We start from the raw sequence: 23,599 nt of genomic DNA, 5'->3' as shown, positions 1-23,599 counted from the left end.
AAGGACCATTCTAAGGAAGTGCTCTCTGTGTGGTTAGAATAGCCTAACATGACCATTCTGATTGTGGGAAGTGCCATCCAGCAGACCTGGATGACTTTTTGTATGACAGAAGATACTAAAAAATCAACTGTAAGAGTCATTTACATGGATTCTGGGTCCTATATAAAATAAGTAAACATCATGCATTCCATGCATTTTTTTTACGTTTATTTATTTTTGAGAGACAGAGCGTGAGCAGGGGAGGGGCAGAGAGAGAGGGAGACACAGAATCAGAAGCAGGTTCCAGGCTCCTAGCTGTCAGCACAGAGCCCAATGCGGAGCTCGAACCCACGAACCATGAGATCATGACCTGAGCTGAAGCTGGACGTTTAACCGACTGAGCCACCCAGGCGCCCCCCCCCACCATGCATTTCTATCCAAAGATCTTCTATCCCCCATCTTCTATCCAACGATCTGTCAACAAGGAAACATGAAAGCTAGAAAAGACTGATCATGTATCTAACTGCTGGGGACAATGCTACCAGTTCAGACAGCTTTCTCTCATCCTCCAAAGGTAAGAACCTATAGGTCCTAACCAAATTTTTTTTACTCTTCCTTTTTGATATCCAACTACTATCAAACACCAAGACCACCAGTGTAAATGAGCCAAAAGGCCTGGGAATATGAGCCAAAGGCCTAGGGAAATGAGCCAAAAGGCCTGGAATAAGCCCCTTTTCCTTAAATATGGTTATATGTAATATCTGGCCTTCATGAAAAAAAGTGGAGAGATAGTGCCATCCATGCAAAGGAGTGAGCAGTACCAAAGGGGCATGTCTAGGGACACTATCTTCTCATCCTGAGGAGTGACACCATGACATTATATATCTGCAACCCCTGAACCCAAGTAGGCACTCAAGAGAAAGTTCAGTTACATAATGGCAATGAATTGTTTCACTTTTTGCCATGTGCCAGATACAACACTAAGAACTTTATATACAATCTCTTGGCAAATCCTCACAACAGTTCTATGAAGTTGGCTCCATTATTGACTTCCTCTATAGTTGGGACTTAGAGAGTTTAAAGAATGGAATGAGTTCCCCCAGGTGGTACATGTGAGTGGCAGGTTTATAAAAACCCAAGGCCTGGATACTCAACAATGTGGCTTTCTTTATTCCATACTTCAGAGGTTCTGGACAAACTCCCAATTTTCAATTTCTCAAGCATGCCCTGGAAATATTTGATTCAGTGCTTTCTTCCTTTTCAAGATTTCTTTGGGCTATTTCTTTTGAAGTGCTTTGATCTTCATTTTTCCTATCTATAGTCTGACTATACACAGGTGAGTTTTTGTTTCATTTCTTTTGAGTGAGTGTGAATGGGGGAGGATATTTTTGTTTGCTAGTTTTATTTATTTTTTAAATGAATTTTTAAGCAATAAAAAGTAACCCAAAAGGTAAAAAAAAGGAATATAATGCTAGTAGATTTGGCTAATTTATATATGTATGTTTTAATATCCAGAGCAACCACTAAAAATACTCTATGGAGTGATATAATCAAAAACACTATAAAGAAAGACATACAGAATCCTAAAACCTGTTCAAGTAACCCTCAGGAAGATAAGAAAAGAAAAACATACGAATCGAAAGTGGAAGAAACAAACAAAAACCAAATAATAATATGGCGGACTTAAGCCCTAACAAATCAATACTTTCTTTGCATGTAAATGGTCTGAAAACAGCAATTAAAAGTCAGAGATTTCTGCAGAGTGGATAAAAACAACAATCCAAGGGCACCTGGGTGGCTCAGTCTGTTGAGTGTCTGACTTCAGCTGGGGTCATAATCTCACAGTTTGTGGGTTCGAGCCCTGTCAGTGAAGAGCCTGCTTTGGATCCTCTGCCCCCCTTCCTCTCTGCCTTTCCCCTGGTCACTCTCTCTCTCTGAAAAATAAACATTAAGAAAATAAAAACAAACACAACAATCCAATAATATGCTGTCTATCATGTCTCAAGGAAATTATGCTGAGATTAAAAGGCCAATATCAAAAGGCTACTTGATCCCATTTATGCAACATTCTTGAAATGACAAAATGATAGATACAGAGAACAGATTAGTGGTTGCCCAGGGTAAGGAGAGAAAAGGAGGGAGGTGGGTATGGTTATAAAACAGTAGCACCAGATCCTTATGGTGGAACTGTTCTATATCATGACTGGGATGTTGGTCATGCAAACCTACACGTGTGATAAAACTGCAGCAAACTGAACCTCCCGCCCCCCCGCCACCACACACATACATACACAACTGCATTAAAAACCAGTTAAATCTGAATAAGCCCTGTAGATTATATCAGTGTCAACTTTCTGGTTGTGATATTAATCTATATTTCTGCAAGATGTTACCACTGAAGGAAACTGGGTGAAGGGTATATGGGGTCTATCTGTATTATTTCCTACAACTGATGTGAATCTACAATTATATCAAAATTAAAAATTAAAAAAAACTGATGGAGGAAATATACATTAAGTAGGAAATCTCATTTACTTCTGTCTCTATATCCCTCCATTCTCTTCTCCAGGAATAACCATTGTGGCTCTTTTCTTACACATCTTGTCAGACATAAGCTAGAGTCTCTCCACATATAAATATGTTGAATGCATATACACATATAGATTTATAGTTTTTATACAAATTTTAACACCATACACACTTTTCCCCAACATTGCTTTATCAGTTTACCTTTTTTTAAGTTTTTAAATTCCAGTGAGTTAGCACACAGTGTAATGTTAGTTTCAGGTGCACAATATAGTGATTCAACACTTCCATACAGCACCTGGTGCTCCTCACAAGTGCCCTCCTTAACCCCCATCACCTATTTAACCCATCCCCCGCCACTCCCCCACACACACCCCTCCCTTCTGGTAACCATCAATTTGTTCTCTGTGGTTAGAAGTCTGTTTACCAATTTATCTTTGAGCTTTCAGCCATGATAGAGCTCCTTGTTTAATAGCCACACAGGATTCCAACTTATGAAAAACTCCTGATTGACTCAATCAGTCCTTTCTTCATAGAAAAACACAGTCCAACCAAAACCAGACATCTAGTTTATTTCCAAATAGTGCCTATTACAGACAAATCTCCAGGGTGGGCCAGTGAACACTGATTTGATTTTTTTCTAACCATGTCTAACCATGACCCCATACATATCCCCTCGAAAAGCAACCCTTGGTCCTGGGCCCCTGGGAGCTAGGCCTAGATCCTCTAGTCACTTCAGAGTGTGCTGGACCCTGAACTTAGCACATGCTGACCAGAGGCTTATTTATCTCCATGACCATGTTCCTGGCTTTGCATCACTCAGCTTCCCATTGTTATTTTTCTCTATTTTTAGGCTTGTAGATTTTCCTTAGCAAAAGTGAACCTATGTATAGTTTCCTAAAGATGTTTGTCTCTACTTTATGAAGATGTTCCCTCTCAGTTCTTTCCCAATTACCTAGAACACCCTTTTTCCTTATTTATTTACCTCCCTGCCACCCCTGCCATGACTTGTCCTCCTGGAATGAATGAAAAAATTTTTCTTGCAACCCCATTTTGACAAGCAACTCAATCAAAAGTATAATTACCCTTTCTTCTTGAGTACAATGGAAGGAAGGTGTTCTAATATGCCTTACAGGTGTATAAACATGTACAAATAGTGTGGTGTTTACAATAATGGGGAGCAGGTACTCATATTTTGACATCATATGCCCCCTCCCCTTTTGTTCTTCACAAATCACCTCCCCTTATCTCTGTGTAATTTGTGATCTCCCAAGGAGGCACTTTAGACAGAATGGTGGGTATAAATTAATGAATTTTGCTGTTAAAATAAATAAAGAGAAAAAAATTGGGCACCTGGGTGGCTCAGTCAGTTAAGGATCCAACTCTTGACTTCTGCTCAGGTCTCACGGTTCGAGGGTTCAAGCCCCACATTAGGCTCTATGCTGACAGTGCAGAGCCTGCTTGGGATTTCTCTCCCCCTCTCTCTGTCCCTCCCCCACTTAGGCTTTCTCTCTCTCTCTCTCTCTCAAAATAAATGAATACATTTAAAAAAATTAAAAAAAAATAACGAGATAAAGAAAATCTGGCCACTTCCCAATGCCTGTTGCAGAAAGCCACAACAAAAAAGCATTTTTGGTTATTTTGTTTTCAAAACCAGTCACAGCTCAGCTCATGTACTAGTATGTTGGCTCATTTCTGCCAGTGAGCCAACAAAGTGCTGACTGAATTGTGTGTGCATGTGTGTGTGTGTGTGTGTGTGTGTAATATTAGTGTCAAATTAAGGTGCCATACATAAATGGCATACCGTGACATATTTATAATCACTTTTAAATTGTTCCATGTAATTTTAAAATATACGTCTCCAATGTTTAGTAAGTGCTGTCTCTATATCCGTTGAGTAAACTTGAATGAATCAGTGAGAATGCCTGTTCTTGTCAATGGTTGTTCTTAGATCATCTGTGTCTCCATGTCAGATGCCTGTTTTATTAGTGTTGTTTATTAGTGTTTTATTGCCTGTGATTATGAAAGTTTAGTAAAAGTTAGGCGATACAGCTTTTCTTTGGCTTTCCTTCTTCAGACAAATATTCTGTAGCCCTTGTTATGTTCCATAATGTGCAAGCTCTGACTCTCCCTAACCATTATTACCCGGCACAGCAGGACTACTTTAACATCTGATCTATTCCACCAGGTGAAGCAAACAATTTAGACAGAGCACCACAGCTGCTTGATATAGGATGTCCTCATGTTTTGGCTCCCTTTTTTTAATACACCCAAGCACCACATTTATTTTTTCAACAGCTGCTGCACATTGCACGGATTTCTTAATTAGCTAATGTTTGGAAAGCCCTTTGAAGATAAAAAGCCCTATATAAGTGCTAAGTGTTATTATTACCTTGACAAAAGAGTTCTCTTTTACCTTGGCTCCCTGCAAAATGTGTGAGCTTTCCTTCTCTCTAACTAGCGGTAGTCAAACCATAGGTACATAAATCACAGGAGAAAGAACTCAGAAATTCAGCTGTGGCCCCTGAACGCAGACGTCTGGGCACCCTGGAGTGCTTCTCATGTCTTAATGTAATCTTCGCCAGGCACCATAAGAAAAAAGTGCTGAGCGAGAAGACACATTTTCAGGCTCTAGAATGCTTAGGGGGGAATGCAAACACTTCTAGGACTCTCTTTCTTGTGAGAGCGTTTTGCGCGTCAAACTTAACATTTGTTTCTCTTGGCTTGATTTTGGAAAACAAAGCAAATGTTGAGCTATCACAGATTGCGTCCTTGCAAATAGATTACCCATGGCCTAGAGATGAAAAATGATTTTCCTGAAACATATAAATGTATGAGGTGCCTTCTCCCTTCCTCATTACCAGGAGGCAGGATACTAAAGAAAATCTACAAAATGATGGGAAAAGGCAACGAAAGCCTCCACAGTTCAATGCTCACACCTTACCCCCACCCCACGCACATCTTTGCTTATCAAAAACACTACCCTTCAAAGGTACAGAAGATGCAGCTTCTGTCCTGGAGAATTTTCCATTTTACTGTTAATAAAACAACAACAATGATAACTTCCATTGGCACCTATTTACTAGGTCTTGTGCTATGTGCCTTACACATACTATTTACTCCCCACAACAACCCAGAAAGGTATTGATTATTATTATCTCCATCTGCCAGGGGAGCAAAGAGGTCAGGGAGTTCAAATGACATGCCCCAAGCTATCAAGTAGATGATGGGAGTCATAATGTGAACCCAGGTTTTCTTGGCCACAAAACTGAGCTCTTTCAACAAACGATAACACTTCAAGGTCATAGTCATTAGAGCCACAAGAGAGGTACAAAATAAGTGTGGCGTCACTCCTGGTGCAATTTTTTATTGTAGAAAGGTAGCAGAGGCAAGGAGCACGTCTGGCTGGTACGATCAGGGAAGTCATTGCGAAAATGACTTTGATCGCTTTGTGAGGAGATAGCGTGGCTACACTCAGCACAGTATGAGAACTGGCACTCTCAGATCACCAAGTCATGGATTAACGTTTGCTGTCCCTCCCACTTCAGAATTTAGTCAAGGGATAGAAGGCCAAAATAGTGGAAGATGAATAGAAACACCAAATACTCATGTCATGGAAATTAGCTCTGTCCTTCAGTGCTAATTCATATACATTTTTTTAATTTTTAAAAGTAAATACATTACTTAAATTTATTTACAATAAATTATGCAGTTACCAGTTTTTCCTAATGGCACTGGAGTTTCAAATCTGAGTGCCTGGGAAGACAGAGGACAGTGGTGGCATTAACTGAGAGAGAAGGAATTGGGGATGGGGGAAATAACAAATTCTACCAAATGATCCAAAATTGGAAAATTTTCCACTAAAACCCCCGACTGGTAGGCAAGGACTATGCAAGCAGCTTTAGTGCCGTCTGCCCACGCAGAACCCTTAATCAGCCTGCTTCTCCTATCACTTGAAAGCTGCTGTCTCTGCTTCCTGGTGCCAAAGTACACTTATGGAACAAGGACACACTCGACAGGCTCACATGCCAAGAGAAAAACACTTTCTGGTGTCCTCCCTAAATGATACTAGGAGTAGAAAATGCTGTCTGTTATTACACCGCTCTAGGGCTGAAACTCTTATGAAGGTAGAAATCCATACTCCAGATCAGCTTTGAAAAAAATCTCTGGGAACTGGGGACAATTCATAGTTCCCTGCTGAGAAGCAGGAACAGGGACAGTGAGATGCGCAGTGGCGAAAGCTTGTTTGTGGCTAACAGATTAGATAATTTTTTCAAGAACAACATCCTTGTGAGCCCTGTGATTACTGTCAAGTAACTGAGCTTGTTGACCTACAAAACATAGATCAAAGACTAAATCTGCATTTCACACAAGATTCCTTCCAGGCTCTAGAAGCAAAGTTGGCCAAGTTGCTGATTTAAAACCAGAAACATAAAACATAAAATATTGTCACTCAGAAGTTATAATGTAGGGGAGGATGGCAGGGTTCAGAGATCAGAGAAAGAGAACCTTGAACTCACTGCTGCCAGAAAGTGCCATGAAAATTCTCTGTAATTTCGTTCAATCATCCTTCCCAGATAAATGGTCCCTTATTCCCTTTTAGGTCTCCAAGCTTCTTCTAATGGAACCACTAGCCTTTCTGTCTCCCACAGATCTTGCATTTCCCACCTCTACTTTTTAATTCCAACTATCACTTTTTTTTTCCTGGAATGCCTTTCCAACCCATCTCCCCATTTCCAATCCTTTCCCTTGTTCAATGTCTATTTCATATGTCACTTCCTCAGGGAAGCCTTTCTCTCAGGGAGAAGTATAAATAGCACTTCTGATTCATTTCTCATATGGGAACAAGTACTTTTCCCTGTGTAATGATGCTGTTTAAAGGACATATTTTGGTAATGGTTTTATTAGCCTGGAATCACCTTGAGAGATCCATATCTGTTTCATCTTAGATTCCTTTGGCTCTCAGTCCAGTACTTTGAAGAGCAGCAGATAATAAATAAATATTTTTCCAATAAAAGTTCACTCAACAGTCCTCACATTTATTATCCCTTATTGCCAGGTGCTATTCTAAGTGCCGGAATATGCTATGAACAAAGTTGGCTAGCTTTTCTGACCTAATAAAATTTACATTCTAAAGTATTGGACAGACAATAAACAAAATAAGTAAGCTATGTAGAACAGCAGATGATTATAAGTACAATGAAGAAAAATAGAGCAGAGAAGGAAGATAAAATGGGTCAGGTGGTTGAAATTTTAGATTGTATGGATAGATGGGCAGATGGATGAATGGCTGGATGGATGCATGAATGGTTGGATGGGTAGATGCCTAGGTGAATGGATTCATTACACAGTAAACAAAGAAACAAACAAACAAAAAACTGGCTTTGTCAGTTTGGGGGGAAAAACCTTTCCCCAAACACTGTCTACTCTCCTTCTAGAAATCAGTTTCTGGAGACAAAAAAATAATGCTCATCTCATCCAGAATAATTTTAGAGAAATAGAGGACAGAGAATCTGATTTCTCAATTTATTGCCATATTGACTTCAGGTGCCCCTGAGCAAGTCACTTTTGGTAACCTTGTAAAAAATATTTTAATGCCTAATACTTTATGAAGAAACAGTTTCTTTGGGTCAGAAAAATCATGTTTTCGTCTGGGGACTCTCCCATAAAAAGAATGATCTTTTCAAATGAGATTAGCCATTGAAGATGGAAATATGAGAAGGGAGATTTTTACACTGAAAAGTGGATGAGTTATCTGGTTATGCTAATTTAATCAAGTCTAGAATAAAGATAGGTTCCCCAAAGCATTTGAGATTTCATATCTTTAGACCCATGGTGGCCACTTCCTATACCACAAAGGAGTTCATTTATTATTACTAATTTACTAATTTTTACTTGCAACATGGAATGGTGAGAATAATTTCATGTGTCACCATTCTAGAGATGAATGAGTACCTAGTCCAAAAGGATGACTAAACTTCTCATGCTTGGTCTCTGTTGCATTGTTACTGGAAAAACAGCAACAGGCATGGCACTCTCTACATTATTTCACAAACTGATTTCAATTTTAGGGAAAATATCTCTTTATGGCTAAAAGTCTACTTCAGACTCAGTGGAAAACATTCAGTGTATGAGAACATCTTCTCAGTGTTCCAAGCTAGCTCTTTGAAAAGCGAAAGCAGCATAGCCCTTCAAGGGCATTTTCATTTCAGTCATGATTTTCAAGACTTACAATATTATGGATTAGGAATTTTCTGCCTACTGTAGAGATAGTATTGCTTAATGTCTAACGTGGCCTCTGAACATTTCAATCCAGCCTCCGTTTCCACTGTAAGCCATGCGCTCTTGTTTCCTTTCCCACTTCATTCCTATTTTCTTAGTTTCTAAGACAGAAGCAGATAGAATGGAGTCTATATATGCTACCAAAGTGGGGTGGGGATCGGGGGAGGTCGCGGGTCACAGCTTCCGTGAAATGGTTTAATGCAAGGACTCAGAATCAGATTGTCCAAGTTCATCTGCTAGCTCCACGACTGCTATCTGTGTGACTCTGGGCGAGGTAGCTCATTCCTCTGTGCTACTGTTTTTCCTTTGGTAAAATAAAGATACTGCAATAAAGTTTCCATGAAGGTTCAATACGTTACTATCTATAAATAGCTTACAGATAGTAAATGCCTGGTGTGTGGTGAGCTCCATGTCAGTATTTGTTATTAGTTGTTCTTCTGCAAGTAGAAAAGGAAAAACCAGGGAGGGAGAGAGAGAGAGAGAGAGAGAGAGAGAGAGAGAGAGAGAGAGAGAGAGAGATTGATTCTTCTGTGGCCACTGTCCCAGCTTTCTCTGGCTAGGATTCAAAGTGATGTCTAGGCATGCTGACAGACTGGGAGGCAGGCCCCTTAAAGTGTGTGCCTGTAAGGGATGGAGGGGCTCTCTGGGAAATAATTCTTCCCAATTGCTGAGACCCACAATTTGGGCTCAGTAACAAAGCCTTCGTCTTAGTGGAGAGAAGAGTTATTCCTATTATATCGGATCCGACTTCAGACTAGTCTCATAAGTTAAATAGACCTATTTGGTTCTAGGGAGATAATGAGCTATATTAAAAAGGAAAGAGATATTTTACTAAAAATTCTGTAAAACACTGGAGAACAGACAGCACGGTGCTGAGTCTGTCTCTGAAAAGAGTGTAAGACAGTGATGTGAACAGAGAGGTGCTATCCTCCACTGCCACAGAGCAGTAATGGGGTGGGGGGAGGCAAAGGTGGGGAATAAAACCTTCAGTGGTCTCAGACAGCCCAAATGGCACTTAGCTAGAGAAGGACTAAAACTATTGATTTCCACAGCCCTCTGAATGCTGCTGGAACCAAGATAATAGTGAAACTTTTGCTTTGTTACAATATAGTGATGGCAACGTGGCTCGTAAACTATAGTCATAAATAAATTTTACCTGCTAGGCTTACGATCTGAAAAAGTCAGGGAAAGGATAAATTATTTCATTCACTAAGCATTAAACAAATACTTATAAAGCCCCTCCTATGTCCCAGGCGACTTGTGTTAGGTGCTAGGGATACGAGAGGGAGATAAAGCAAGCATGTTTGTGCACTCCTGGAACTGGCAGTCTGGAAGGGTGAGAGACACAAGTCGCCAGGCAACTAGAAACAGTCAGTGCTCTGGAGGGGAAGGTACACGGTGCTGTGGGAGCACATGAGGGGCAAACAACCTGAATTTGGAGCACTGGTGAGGGCTTCTTCCCTCGGGAGTGACCTCTATGCTGAGAGCTGAAGAATAACTAAAATCTAGCCAGGCAGAGAGGGAGGAGGAATATTCCAAACTATGGCAACAGTATGTACAAGGGTCCAGATGCTTGCCTTAGAGAAAACTGTTGTAACCAGGGGTCAGCAAACTATGGCCTCAGGCCACTGCCTGCTTCTGCAAATCAAGTGTTGTTGGAATACAGCCGTGACCATTTGTTTGCATACTGTCAGTAGCTGGTATAACGCTGCAATGGCAGCATTTGCTTCTGCTCTGCAAAGCTTAAAATAGTTACTATCTGGACCTTTACAGAAAAAAAAAAAAAAAATTGCTGAGCCATGGACTAGATCAGAGAGGGCAACTGGAAAAGTGGTCAGCATTCTCCTGGTTAACTTCCTCCTGGTTTTGGATTGGACAGTAATATAAGCAGAATGGAATGAGTCGACAGGTACACTTTTCTGTGCACTTTACAACTCAAATTCACAGCAACAGCCCCTGTGGCACCATGAAATGTGCCTCTGTGGCATGTTTTTACATTTGTGCTTCATGGAATCCTTTTTATAAGACACATTTTTATCCAAGATACTAGGAGGCACTAACTCGCTTCATGCTGCTGAGACCAAAAATGGTTTCTAGATTATGGCTTCGAGTTTCCAGGAGCATGCAGAATAAACATACGATCTGAAAAGTCACATGACAAGCCCTCTTAAGGGGAAATGCTGAAGGCAGATGGAACACCCAGTGTGGCCACACTGTCAGTTCTTGACATCCGGTTCAGCAAAGGACACTTACTTTGGGGTTTTATAATAACAAAAGCTTTACTGAACTTTTGCCCTATTCAAAATTTAGTACATGCTTCTCTGGGAACCTTCTCCCCTACCCTTCTGTAATCCTACTATCCTCTGTTCTTAGTTATACTTATTTCCTTTGCCCACAAGGATTCAGATAAATATCCCCACTTCCTGTTCCCATAATGCACTGTGTATACTACACAGTACCATTTCTTTCCTGACATCTGCCCCATTCCTGTAAGATCTCTGAAGGCAAAGCTGTGTCCTTTTCACCACTGTAGGTCAGTACCTGAAACACTCGTGGGTCCTCAGTATATATTAACTACACATACTACGGAGTGAAAATTTTACATATGGTTTGCTCTATAGCTAACAAGCATAATACATGAATAATGAACCATGTTTCTGGTATCAACCCCCATTTTCTTCACACTAAGGAATTATCCAGGTGTCACTCAGAGAATGTTCTCTTCTCTGGTGTCATTTATGTCTTCTTCTGGTTTCTTTGTCCAGATTAGGCAGGTCCCCTGATTCTCTCTGCCTCAGAGGCCACCCTGTCTTCTCTAACGCTGACCTGCTAGAATGGTCACTTCCTTACATCAGAATTTTTAATACTAACTGTAAGTACTTCTCAATCTCTCTTATAGAAAAGAGATTTAACTAACTGTATTTCTGTGGAGTTTTATTTGTCCAAATTTTTGTTGCAAAGTGCTGGTTTCCAAATCTTATGCCTCGCAATGGTCCTATTTATCTGCTACAGTTTTCTGTTTTCAGCACTTGTATGTTCTGCCAGACCGGGGAAATGGGAGGCAGTTTTTACCAAGAAGAAAAAGTGATTTCTTGATTGATTTCAAATTACAACACCAGGGGTACTTTGGTACTTGCTGGATGGGAACTTTCTGTTTTATCATTTTATATGCATGACCATGTAAAAGAAATCAAACCAAACAGGGAAAGATCTAAAGCTTCTCCACAAAGTAAGGTGTCCAAAGTAGGAGAAAGATCATGGTACATGGCAGTCGTGTTGCAACACTGTATCCTTACCCTTCTTACTTAATTATTTTAGTAAGTAGATAATCCATGAGGGTAAAAAAAAAACCTCACAAGTAATGTTTCAACAAATGCATGAATCAACTAGAACTGACCATGCACATTTTTTGCACTTAGGATCTACTTTCAAATTTCTAAAAATATAAATAGTAGGCACTTCAGGGACGCCTGGGTGGCTCAGTGGGTTAAGCATCTGACTTTGGCTCAGGTCATGATCTCACAGTCTGTGGGTTCGAGCCCTGTGTTGGGCTCAGTGCTGACAGCTCAGAGCCTGGAGCCTGTTTCAGATTCTGTGTCTCCTTCTTTCTCTCTGCTCTTCCCCTGCTCACACTCTGTCTCTGTCTCAAAAATAAATAAACACTAAAAAAAAATTAAATAGTAGAAACTTCATTTTAGAAGCTAAATAAGAATCAGAGGAAAATAATTTTGGAGGGGCAGTCATATTAAGTTTTTAAAAGATCATGGACCTGAATCCACACATTTCTTGCCTGCTTTGAAAGCAAAACAAAAACAAAACAAAACAAAACAAAAAAACAAAAAACAAACAAAAATGTGCACTGGACGAAATTACACTGGGTTAAAAACTAATTTCATGCACAGATTGACTTAAAGGGAAAACGTGGCATAGGGGAAAGGAATTCTGAAATGGATTATGAATCAGTTTCAAGAAAATGAATTCAAGAAGTTAATTCTGAAAATAAGGAAACCTTCCAATATGGAAAGAGAGGGACTCAGTCTACGGTAGTAAGGCAATAGCTTTTTCTGATGCTAGCAATTCTGTAATTTCACACCTAACACATATGTTTTGTCAGGGATTGTGGATAATATAAGGACTTGAGGGAAAGAGAGAGAGAGAAGAGAGAGAAAGAAGAAGAGAGAGAGAAAGCAAGTAGAGTGAAGGAAAGAAGAGAGAGAGAGAGAGAGAGAGAGAGAAGCAAGTAAAAGTAGATTACATTTATAGATAAATGTATCTGTGCCATTGACACAGGAATGATAACCATGAATTAGACTAATGAACCCAATGTTCAGAAAATTAAATAGACTGTAAATGGCTCTGTTAGTTTATCAATTTTCAGAACGTGGAAAAATGAAAAGACTATGCTTGTCATTACTTTAAAAGAATTCTAGGACCTAGTTTTACATACATACTCAAAGCCTTTGTGAATTCTTTCTTGAAAAGATCTTAATTATGTGGATGACATATTGATTTTCACTGGCACAGACCTCTGAGACTCTTGGGTCCTGGAATTATTTAAGATATCACAAAAAAGTCTACTCACTATAGTGTCAAAGCAAAAATAATAGTTTCATCTTCAGTAAGTATGGAAAGGAATCTAATTCGTAAAGAGTTTTGTAAAAAGATGGGTTTGTCTTAATGATTCTGTCCAAAGTGTCCTTGATCCTTCAGAAGGTCAGAAGTCCTTCATTTCCACAGTCTTTCTACCTAACTGCCCAAACATCCAAGATCTATTTTTAGAGTTTTAACTGTTCCTTGTACTGAGTTTCACAATATCATTCTGCCTAAAGTAATACTTGGTACCAGTATTGCCAGAGACTAACAATCTAGAATAAGAAGGCTTAAGTGACAAAGAGTTTTGGAAACGTTTTAGCATATTAAAATATCCTTCCTTCACCTTAAAGGGGGAAATTAAAAACAGGTCTGATCTAAGAACTTTACATTTCAAATACAGTTAGCTTTTTAAAAAAATCTCAAGAACCAAGAAGTGGAAGCAAGCAACCCAAGTGTTCATCACCAGATGAACGGATAAACAAAATGTGGTATATACATACGCTGGAATATTATTCAGTCTTAAAAAGGAAGAAAATCCTGTTCTATGCTACAAGGTGGATGAATGTCGAGAACACTATGTTAAGTCAAATAAGCCAGTCACAAAAGCAAATTCTCTAGGATTCCACCCATATGAGGTATCTAAAGTAGTCAAATTCATAGAGACAGGAAGTGGAATGGTGGCTGCCCGGGGCTGAGGGTGGGGAGAAGGAGGAGTTGTTTAAGGGGCACAGAGTTTCAGTGTTGCAAGATGCAAAAGTTCTGGAGATTTACTGCACAATAATATGGATGTACTTAATACTACTGAACTGTAAGGGCACCTGGGTGGCTCAGTTGGTTAAGGATCTGACTTCCACTTAAGTCATGATCTCATGGTTTTTGAGTTCAAGCCTCGGGTTCTGTACTAACAGCTCAGAACCTGGAGCCTGCTTCAAATTCTGTGTCTCCCCCTCTCTCTGCCCCTCTCCTGCTTTCACTCTGTGTCTCTTTCTCTGAAAAATAAGTAAAACATTAAAAAAAAGTTTAAAATAATACTACTGGACTGTATACTTAAAAATGGTTAAAATGGTAAATTCTATGTTATACATTTTTCACAATTAAAAAAACATAAGGTATGTTTCTGACTCATTTACATGTAATTTATCGCTCATTTGGAGAGAAATCAGAGAGCCATGAAACCCTTGCCATGAGTCGGTCCTTTAATTAGCTTCTAGCTCTTTTTCTTACACACAAAATCTCCTATTTTGACAGGATTAAATGAACAGGAGTACATGAAAGGAAAGGTTTAAATTTTCCTTGAAATTGAGACGCTGACTCCCAGAAGGCCAATGAGGTTCTAAACTTGAAATGTACACTTGACAATCACTATTAATAACTAAGATATACCATCAGACCAATTCCCCAACCTACTTACTATGTATGAACACAAGCAATTATGACTTCGCACAACACACATACCATATACTACAGAGCATGGAGCCAAACTAATGCATAATATAATCTAGCATGGATAATTGATAACAGGAATATTGATTAGCCACCAGAAATATTTCATCTCAACATTTTGTATTTTCATTATTAAGCAAGGAAATAGACAGGTATATTTATTACTGAACTCTTGAAAAAAAAAAGCTGGAGTAGAGCATATTTGAAATCAGGGCCCAACGCTGTTCATTCTCAACAGAACACTAGTTATTAAGTTGTATAACTTAGTGTTAGGCTCCAAGTACTGGCAGGATGAAGAAAGTGTAGTGTTTGCTCTAGAGATCTTACTACAAAATGAAGAAGATAGATAGACCTTTATAAAATTAGAATGTAAAGAGAATATGTAAGAGCTATAAAAAGGGGGGTGGTGGTGCTGTAACAATGCAAAAGAGGGGAAAAATCAGACTAAAGCCATAGACTTATGGTCATTTAGATTCTGCTTAATAACACGAGAAAAAAAATATACTTCCCATATACATTCCATTTTGGGGAGTTCTGTTTGACTAAAAATTCTTTCCTAGGTAAAATGAAAGTATGTCCCCTTCAGCATATACTTGTTTGGAGGACTGACACATTAATTCTCTCCTCTCATCTACATGGCAACCCTTATTATCAGTAATTAATTAATTAATTAATTTTAACATTCATCAAAGTGGGTGTGGAAAATCCAAGTGGAGCTGAGCTGGCATTTGGATATAAGAATCTGGAAGGTTGGAGAGAAGTTCCAGCTAATGATATGCATTTGGGAATCACCAGGCAATGAAATCCTCCACCATTTCTCAAGCCTTCTTTCTTCTCTCAGCTCTACAAGTCTAACCGTTCACCCATCCTGGTAGATTCTACTTTTGTTTTAGCTCTCTCATCTTGCCTGCAGTCACTATCCTCATTTATTTTAATAGCCCCAAATTGCCTCCCTGTACCCAGCTCTGCACACTTCTAAACCATTCTCCATATCGCAGCCAGACTTGGCCTTACTACGTGAATTTGCTCAGTCCATTGTAACAAAGCATCACACACTGAGGGGCTTAAACAGCAGAAATATATTGTCTTAAAGTTCTGGAGGCCAGAAGTCTAAGATCAAGGTGTTGATCTCAGGGTGATATCAAGCCCCGCTCCCTCTGCAGATGCTAGGGGAGGATCTGTCCCAGGCCTCTCTCCTAACTTCTGATTGTTCCTTGGCTTGTGGCAACATAACTCCAATCTTCACATGACATTCTCTCTGTGAGCATGTTTATCTCTTTAAATGGCAGTTTTTAGAATAAGGACACTTAGTTATATTGGAGTAGGGGCCTACCCTACTCCAGTGTGATCTCTTCTTAACTAATTTCAATTACCTTATTTCCCAATAAGGTGTCATTCTAAAGCACTGGGGTTGGGATTTCAACAAATGAATGGTGGGCCTAGGGGATACAACTCAACTTAGAACACTTATAACATATAAATCAGATCCTGTCATTTTCTTTCCAAATGATCTAATGGCTCTATATTGCCCACAGGACAAAGTCTAAAATGTCTTAACATGGTTTACTAAACCCTTTATAATCTGGCCCCTAGTTTCCCTTGTGTTTTATCTCTTGCAACCTTCTTCCCCAGAAGCTTACTCTCAAAGGGCTTTAACTAACAGAAATGTGAAGGTACATTCATATATAAGTAAATACAGTGCGAAGTGCCCAAAAGAGTTTATTATTAACATTCAGAAGAGGTGGTGATTATTTTCATTAAGTTTTTATAGAAAAGGAAACATTTGAACTGAGTCCAGAAGGGTGGAAAGAATTTAGGCATTAAAGAGATGGTGGAGAAAAATCTTCTCACTGGAAATAAAATAAAATAAAGTAAAGGCAGCAAGGAAAGAAATCAGAAGATTGGTGTCGGGGAATGGGCAGGAAAATTTTGGAAAACTAGATGGTGGAGGGCCATGAATATTACACTAAAAATTTTAGACTTTTTCCTATTGACAGTAAGAATTTGCTAAATATTATTCATGATTCCCATTTACGTCTCATTCTGGCCCTTGGAAGTCCCATCTCATGTACACTGACCTACCTATTTGGGCACATGCCTCTTTGGGTAGACCTTAGTACTTTCTCCAAGCACAATTTCTCCCTTCCTTCTTTCCTCCCGTCCCCCCTTTCCTGCCCTCCTTCCCTTCAGCCCACCGGCCTTCCTTCCATCCTTCCTTCCTTCCTTCCTTCCTTCCTTCCCTTCTTCCTTCCTTCCTTCCTTCCTTCCTTCCTTCCTTCCTTCCTTCCTTCCTTCCTCCCTCCCTCCCTCCATTCTTTCTTCTTTGTTTCCTTCCATACAATTATATTTAGATCTCCATAAGATTTCACTACAAGTACTGACCTAGGACAGAGATTGCTCAGAGAGAGGAAGAATGGCTTGGTGGCTATTGTAATAGCTCTTGTTGCATTATGCTCAGGTATAGATTGTCACTATGATTTGGCATCACTACCAGGAGATTCAATTAACAGGTTATAGAATTAGAATGCCTTTTGCTGTATTCTTTTTGTTCGTGATACTCGCTTAAGTTTTAATTAACTTTCATTATCATCTCATCACCTGCTTTATATCTATACCTTCCCTGTCCATCTCAGCTCTCCCTATGTCCCTCCATTGCTTTACTGTCCTTCATAGCATTTAACAACATCCAACAAACTTATGTTATTATACTTATGTTATTTTTTTGTCACTTTCTTCCATTCCCCACTAGAATGTAAGCTCCATGAGGCAAAACAAAACAAAAAACAAAACAAAACAAAACAAAAAACAAACCTTACTCGATTGTTTACTGCTGTATCTCTGGAGCTTTAAACAGGGTTTGGCACATGACAGGCACTCAGTGTTGTTAAATGAATTACTTTATTTTGGTCTTTATATCTGGAGCCCATCAAAAGCATTCTTGCTTCTTGTAAGACAACAGACAACATCAAGAGTCCAGTAAACAAAGGTGATGAAGGGTAGACTCAAGAAACATCCAGGAGGTAGCATCTAAAGGATTTGACAATTCAGTAGATGCTTAGAAAAGAGGAGAGAAAGAAATCAAAGCCAATTCAGATTTTCAGGCTGAGTGAGTAGGAAAAGTAGGAGCTACTGGCAAGACAAAACCAAGAATACTAGCGAAGGAACAGGTTTGGAGATTAATGTTCTAAAAACTGATTAACAGTGTAATTATAATTCCCTATAAAATATCACTTTGCTCTGTAATATATTATTTTGAAAAAGCAGAGAAACGTGATAAATCCTCACATTCAAATAACCTTCTTTAAGCCAACAGTATACACATACAAGATAATACCATATGGGAAGGCGAGACAGAGAGAGGCAGAACAAAGGAATTCTGACTTTGATAGATTAAACCCTTGACTTGATAAATGGTTCATGCAGATCAGTAATGGGAAGTCTTACGTGCCAACACAAAGAGCCAAAAATAATCTTGTAGTTTTAAAGACTGAATGAATGATATGGCACTCTGAGCTTGGAAAAGCCTCAGCTGTGATCATAAAATATGTATCAAAAGCGTTGGCTCTCTGAGTGATACGTAAAGTTCCTGCCTGGCTGTGGTGGAAGTTATTTTTTCTGATACAGAGTTGGCCAAATTCAGATTACAGATTCTACATTTTATAATTCTTCTAGCATAAATTGCTGCAAACCAAACGAAATCCAGAACACACTTTTTCTTGGTTTGTGGAGAAGGTGGCAGTCTATAAAGGGAAATGAGCCAGCAGATTTATCCTCTTTATCACAAAGGGAAATCACAATGCATATCTCAAAGTGGAAAAGAAAAAGATCATATATCAGAAAAAGGACTGAAAAGAAGTCTACTAAAATGGAAAGTTTCCTTGGAATACATGTAATTTCTATTCTATTTCTTTGCAATGGATATTATTATCCAACTAGGAAAAATTAATTAAAGGTTTTTTTGAAAAATGATCACTGACCCAAGTTTCTTGGCAATAAGCTCAAGGGTCATCTTAAGAAATTCTGGCAGTATAGCATCTCTACTGAAAGAATAAATTAATGGGGGGGGTATTTTATACCAATCCAAATCACTTGAGTTTAAGGAAAAAAAAAGAGAATCCATATGATTGTTTTGGAAACAACCAAAGCATAGGCAATTCTTATCACTCTGATGAGGTGCTAAGTATATTAAACAAAATTGAATTCCTAGATACTCCTTAAATTCTGTTTTAATCAACAAAGTCAACCCCTGCATCTGAAAATTATTTCAATAAATTCAATATTTTCTATCTCTTAAAATTTCCCCTCCTATCTCAGTAAGAGCCTACTGAAACAGTTTTGCTTTCTTTGTCTTTGCTTTGTTTAAGAGACCATAACAGAAAAGAAAAACAGCAGAATTCAAAGGGTAAGTCTGATAGCCAAATACAGATGAATGTTAACATTCTCAATACTGGCTACATTCCCCAAACCAATATTCATAGACTTTCCGGAGCAACAGTGGCAAAGCATAACTTATCATTTGAAAGGAAACAAAATAGAAACCTCACCCCTATATACTCATTTGCACATGCACATGCCTTATCAAATTCCATAACATTTTCGATACATAAAGGCTGGTTTGATTTTAAAACCAACCAACCAACCAATCAACAAAAACTTAGAAATACAGCATACTCTCAGCATTCAGTGATTTAAAATTCATCATTTGGATCTGAGAATTCAGCCAAAAGTCCATTATGTAACCTATACACTCAAATATCTACCTTAGGACAGGTTATGGTTCTAGCTATTGAGAATGTGTTGTGAATGGAGCAACAAGGTCCCCTCTTTACTAGAGCTGACAAGACAGCAGTGGAGGGCCAGCAAGAAAGAAGGGGCCATACCCCAAGCTAAGACCAACTCTAGGACTCCTCTATAGGATAGGTGATGGCCCAAGGGCAAGTGGACTAGTTGAAGCTCTAGGGCCAGGCCTGAGGTGGCAAAACTGAGCAGCCTGGGACAGGACAGTAATCACTAGGGCAGCCACTGTGGGTCTGTGGCAGTGGCAGCAGCATAAGCAGGATGGCAACTGTAAGAAAGAGAAGGGTGGAAGCAATTTTAGCAGTGCCTTTGTGTCCATCGCCCCCATCAAGATGGGAAATGCCATCTGGCATGGTGCCATGTAAAGGAAAAATCAACCAGGCAGAGCTGTACAAGGGCAAGAGGTATGCCTCTACCTTGGACTGCCCCAAGACCCACCTGCTAGCGGGTTTATGGGATAGGCTGCGGCTGTGAAGCCAAAAGGGGTCCAAGTCTATGTCTGAGTGTCCATGTCATGACTGGTGAATGGGTATGAGCCCACAATATGGAAGGCAAAGTTCAGCTCCTGGCTGGTCCTACTGGGACTTCTGGGGAGGGGACAAATTTATTACAAGATGCTTCTTTGCTGCCATTCTTTGAAATTGCTTGGCTTAAGGGTTCTCCATGATAATGGATGAAGTATGGTGAAGGCCCTGAATACAGAGCCAGAAGGTACAGGCCTCACCTGCAGTCTGGCTTCCAGGATCATCTTGCAGCTCTGAAGCCTACACCCAGAACACCTCCTTGTCATCTTTACTGCCTCACCTGCCCAGCCCTGGGTGGGAAGCCCTAGCTCAAAATCATATGGGGCCACCCTGCTGGAACCTTGGCCAAATTTCTGCATTAATCTATCTGGTTCAAAACAACAATAACAACAACAAAACAAACTGGACATGGTAACTTAATAGTCACTGGAGAGGGGCCAGCGTGAGTTATGGCATAAGAAGGGAAGGTCTCTCTGAGGAAGGAACAAATGAGCTAAGATTCTTCAGATGACATTGACCAGCTACATGAAGACCACAGACTATAAAGTAGCCAGGTAGAGGAAACAGCAAGCAATCCCATGGCAGCAACTTGTGAGGCATGTTCTGGGATCAGAGGGAGGTCAGTGTGACTGAAGAGAAGATGTGGGCAGGGCTCCTTACTGGCCATGATAAGGAGCTTGGCATTTATTCTCACTGCAATGAAAAGCCAATAGAGATTTTAAGGAGAGAGGCCAACAAGTCTGATTTATATTTTTAAAAGGTCCCTTGACAGCTCTGGGGAATGGATGGAGGAGGAGAGTGGAAGCAGGAGACCAGTGCAGGTGAATCAGTGGTGTCTTAGATTAGAGAGTAACAGGGAAATTCCAGAGAAGTGCACAGGTTTGGAGATACAGCTGCTGATGGGTGGGATGTGGAAGGAGGCAGGCAATTAAATCCCTAGGATGCCTTTTAGGGTTTTGGCTTAAGAAACTGAGTGGATGTCATTGCCACTTACTGAGATGAAGAAGAATCTTTATTCCTAGGTGTGAAGAGAAAACTCTATTTTGAACACGTACATAATTGGGATAACTCTTATACAACCACACGGAAGTGTCGAGCAAGCAATGGGTTATTTTAGTTAGAAACTCATTGTAGTCGTTCAGGCTGGAGACACGAATTTATAGAAGAGGACTTAAAGCAATGAAATTGGATAAAATGACCTAGGAATGAGGTCTAAAGAAGAAAAGAGGACCCAGGCTCAAGCTCTTTACACTCCAGCAATTAGAAGTCAGCTGGAGGTGTAAAAGCAATCAAACAAGTCTGAAAATAGCCAGTGAGGTAGAAGGGAAACCAAGAGACGGGCCCAGTTCTGAGCAATTTGCTGTCAGCTCACTGACTCCTATGAGGCTGCTAATTATGCTGTAAGAAGAAAGGGTCAGAGATGGTTGAGAGGTGAAATTAGCCACGGACATGAAGGAGACAACTGTGTTGACAATACTGATGTCCCAAATGTCAACAAGAGCATTTCAGTGTTGAAACACTTCTACAATTATTTTCAAATTATAAAACTCCTGAGTAACTATTAAGCAAAACCCAAAAACTGGGCAACAAAATAATGAATGGCAGTATTCAAACAGCCATCAAACAGTGTTTCTTAACATTTATGCCATTATCGCCCCTTCAAGGAGACTTGTTTCCTAATTGCACTGCCATGTCTATGAAATTTTAACACCATGGATAAGTTGTATATCAATTTATGTACTATAATCCTTTAGAAGGCCATAAGCCATTAAAATATCAAAGAACTTCTGCTCCACCCTTGAATCAATTTTCACCCCCCTATGAATGCAACATTACTCTGGTTGAGAATACACACATAATTATAGGCTACAGTTAAAGCTGCATTTAGGGGAAATTGTATAATTCACTCATCATTAGATTTATCATTATAATTTATTATCTAACCTATATATTTTTTTGAGAGGAAAGAGTGTGTTATCAGTAATTCTATCAGGACAGTAGGCATACACCAAAATGCCAAAATTTCCCATACAAAATGGAATGTGTGACCCTCCTACTCATTATAAAACTCTGAAAAAATGATAAACATAAAATTGGCAATGAATTAAATCAAAATGGACAAGTAAATAAACCTAAGAGCTGGTTTGTCAAAAAAATGAACAAAATGGTCAAATATGGAAAGTCTAAGAAAAATAGAAAACACAAAGCAAATTAGAAGTTATAAAAAGCATATAAAAACACAGATATGATTTCAAAATTATCACAGAACACTATATATACTTTATACTAAGAAATTTGAAAGTCTAGGTAAAAGGAGAATTTTCTGGGAAAGCATATATTTTTTAAGGGGACTGAGGACTTAAAAACAGTTATGTTTTTGCTTTTGTTTCCCTTGCCTCAGGAGACATTTCTAGAAAAACTTGCTATGGCCAAAGTCAAACAGGTTACTGTCTGTGCTCTCTTCTAGGATTTTTATAGTTTCAGATACCATATTTAGGTCTTTAATCTATTCTGAATTAATTTTGGGGTATGGTGTAAGAAAGTGGTCCAGTTTCTTTCTTTTGCATGTTGCTGTCCAGTTTTCCCAATATCATTTGTTGAAGAGACTGTCCTTTTCCCACTGCATATTCTTTCCTGCTTTCTTGAAGATTGACAATACAGTTATGGGTTTATTTCTGGGTTTTCTATTGGAACTACATAAAATAAAGGCTTCTGCACAGTGAAGGAAACAATCCACAAAACTAAAAGGCAGCCTATGGAATGGGAGAAGATATTTGCAAATGACATATCCAATAAAGGCTAGTATCCAAAATATATAAAGGACTTAGAAAACTCAAAAAACACCCAAAAAACCAAATAATCAAGTTAAAAATGGGAGAAGACATGAACAGACATCTCTCCAAAGAAAACGTACAGATGGCTAACAGACACATGAAAAGATGCTCAATATCACTCATCATCAGGGAAATATAAAGCAAAACTACAATGATATATCACCTCACACCTGTGAGAATGGATGAAATCAACAACACAAGAAACAAAAGGTATTGGTGAGGATGTGGAGGAAAAAAAAACATTCATGTACTGTTGGTGGGAATGCAAAACTGTTCAATCACTCTGGAAAACGGTATAGAGGTTCCTCAGAAAGTTAAAAATAGAACTACCCTATGATCCAGCAATTGCACTACTAGGTATTTATCTAAGAACACAAAAACACTAATTCAAAGTGATACATGCACCTCGATGTTGATAGCAGCATTATGCACAATAGCCAAGATATGGAAGCAGCTCATGTCCATTGACTGCTGAATGGCTAAAGAAGATGTGGTGTGTATATACAATAGAATATTACTCAGCCATGAAAAAGAATGAAATTTCATCATTTGCAAGGACATAGATGGAATTAGAGAGTATAATGCTAAGCAAAATAAATTAGAAAAAGAAATATACCATAT

At 39.2% G+C, this 23,599-nt stretch overlaps 1 protein-coding gene and 1 pseudogene across 2 annotated transcripts in view; one reads left to right on the top strand and one right to left on the bottom strand.

Annotated features, from left to right (window-relative positions):
- The window catches only part of ST6GALNAC3 (ST6 N-acetylgalactosaminide alpha-2,6-sialyltransferase 3), a 526,758-nt gene that overhangs the window by 241,524 nt on the left and 261,635 nt on the right, over positions 1 to 23,599 (bottom strand). The window lies entirely within an intron of this gene.
- Positions 493 to 20,381, top strand: LOC122241246 (annotated as a pseudogene).

This window comes from Panthera tigris, chromosome C1 (assembly GCF_018350195.1).
Source record: "Panthera tigris isolate Pti1 chromosome C1, P.tigris_Pti1_mat1.1, whole genome shotgun sequence".
NCBI classification, from domain to species: Eukaryota; Metazoa; Chordata; class Mammalia; order Carnivora; family Felidae; genus Panthera; species Panthera tigris.
This window is presented reverse-complemented; position numbering and strand designations above follow the sequence as displayed.